At 46.0% G+C, this 2,423-nt stretch overlaps 1 pseudogene; it reads left to right on the top strand.

Annotated features, from left to right (window-relative positions):
- The first annotated feature begins 2,058 nt into the window (after positions 1-2,058).
- On the top strand, positions 2,059-2,159 carry LOC133252194 (U6 spliceosomal RNA; annotated as a pseudogene).
- Positions 2,160-2,423: the final 264 nt, after the last annotated feature.

Raw genomic sequence — 2,423 nt, 5'->3', positions numbered from 1 at the left:
AAGCCCATGCTCTGCAACTTGGACTGCAAGGACATCCAACCAGTCCATTCTAAAGAAGATCAGCCCTGGGATTTCTTTGGAAGGAGTGATACTAAAGCTGAAACTCCAGTACTTTGGCCACCTCATGCGAAGAGTTGACTCATTGGAAAAGGCTCTGATGCAGGGAGGGATTGGGGGCAGGAGGAGAAAAGGGACGACAGAGGATGAGATGGCTGTATGGCATCACCAACTTGATGGACGTGAGTTTGAGTGGACTCCGGGAGTTGGTGATGGACAAGGAGGCCTGGTGTGCTGTGATTCATGGGGTGGCAAAGAGTCAGATACAACTGAGAGACTGAACTGACTGCAACAAGAGAAGCCACTGCAGTGAGAAGCCTGTGCGCCACAGCCAGAGAGTAGCCCCTGCTCACCACAACTAGAGAAAGCTGAGTGCAGAAACGAAGACCCGGTGCAGCCAAATAAATAAATAAATAAAAATGAAAAGAAAAAAAAAGACCTGATTCTGCTGCTGACTCTCTGTGAGACCTTGCAAGCAGGGGTCTCTCACCCTCCTCCTCAAGGAACTGGGAAAATGATAGCACTTGTACCATCAATTTCCCAACATAAGAAGCTATGAGACAGATGAAGTTTATTACCAGGGCTCTTCCATTTCTAACCCCCACTTTCTCTTGAATTTCCCAGACCCCATTGCTTTATTATCCTCCGATCCTTAGAATCTTCAAAAGGGGCTCTCTCTTGTTTTCCCAGCTGGAGAAGCTAAAGGCTGGGGGACTTTAGACCAGGCAGCTACTTAGTGGCAAAATGCTTTGGAACCCACTACCACCTCCCTATGCAGCCTCCTTCGTGTGCCCATTCCTTTAGAATCCTGCCCTCAACCGTGGATGACAATGGATGGCAACTCTGTTGGCTAACAATCCTAAACGCTGAGGGAGCCCTACTCATCCTGAAGCTTTGGTTCACCTTGCAAGAGGCTCTTTTTAATCAGGATGCCGGTGTTAGACTCCAGTTCTTAAGCAGTGAAAGACAGAAAAGACCTCCAGCACCTTCACTTTACAGATGGGAAAACTGAGGCCCAAAGGAAAAGAAAGTGCCATTTACTAAGCACCTCTGATATACCGGACATCACTTCAGGGGCTTTCTCAGGTGATCACATTTCATTCAAGGGCAGAAAGAATGTATGACTTATCCAAGGGCATCTGGCTGCTAAGCAGTCAATCAAGACTCACTCAGGACTGCTCTGTTTTCCATGCAAACAGTCTCCAAAACTTTCTCCCTACTATTTATGGAGCATTTTATGTGTTGAGTGTGAACTGTTTTATATGTACTAACCTATTTTATACTTCAAATGAACCTCTACAGGTGGCACTACTATCCCTCCTGCTTTAGAGATGAGGAAAGGGAAGCAGAGAGGTAAAGTCACCTGGCTAAACTCACACAGCCAACGAAGCCAAAGACTGAGATGCGAATTCAGGCAGTGTGTCTCCAGAGTCCAAAATCTGAACCTCTGCACTCAACGACCACCTCTAATGCACTGCCTCTCCTTAGATTTCTGTTAGAGTTGCAAGGCCTCTGGTGTTTGGACCACTGCTCTCTATGCGAGCGTAAAATAAAATCAATTAGGAGGTGCCAAGTACGGGCGTCACACGCCTTCAAACTGATAGCACAAAGACTTCAAATGGTCCTTCAAGAGCTTGCTTCCCCAAGGGGCCACTGGTTCTGGCTCCACAGATGCCATTAGCATAATGACAACCCTGCCAGCAGCCTCAGCCCCCGGGCTGCCTGGGTCTGAGTGAGTGGCTGCCTCCCAAGGCCTCCCTTCGGCTTCACGCTCCACTGGAGAGTGAAGACAGCCACGTTCATCTACCCCGGCAGCCTGGAAACCCACTCAGAAGCTGCATGCCCCCTCCCTGAGGCCAGTCCACGGGAAGACCCGTGGGTTTCTCCAAGTTGGCCTGACATTCAAAAGGATGGAAAGCAAAAAAAATAAAAAACATGGATGACATGGGATAGTACAGCAGGAAAAATGGGGGTTTTATCCAGATGAAAACAATCCATTTAGTGCTCACTTAGGCAGCACACATACTAACATTGGAAGGATACAGAGAAGATGAGCATGGGCCCCTGCCCACATGCAAATTTATAAAGTGGTCCATAATTTTAAGAACCTACTATATACCACAGGAAACTCTACTCAATATTCTGTGATAAACTATATGAGAAAAGAATCTAAAAAAGAATGAACATATGTATGTGTATTACATAATAAAATCACTCTGCTGTACACCTGAAGCCAACACAACATTGTAAATTAAGTATACTCCAATAGAAAAAAATTTTAATTCATTCTTTCAAGGTTCTTATTATCACAATTTCTCACCTTCCCAAACTCAATGCTGTGCTATGCTATGCTAAGTCACTTCAGT

Source organism: Bos javanicus, chromosome 7 (genome assembly GCF_032452875.1).
Source record: "Bos javanicus breed banteng chromosome 7, ARS-OSU_banteng_1.0, whole genome shotgun sequence".
NCBI lineage: Eukaryota > Metazoa > Chordata > Mammalia > Artiodactyla > Bovidae > Bos > Bos javanicus.
The sequence above is the reverse complement of the archived record's forward strand: the minus strand, read 5'-3'. Positions and strand labels throughout refer to the sequence as shown.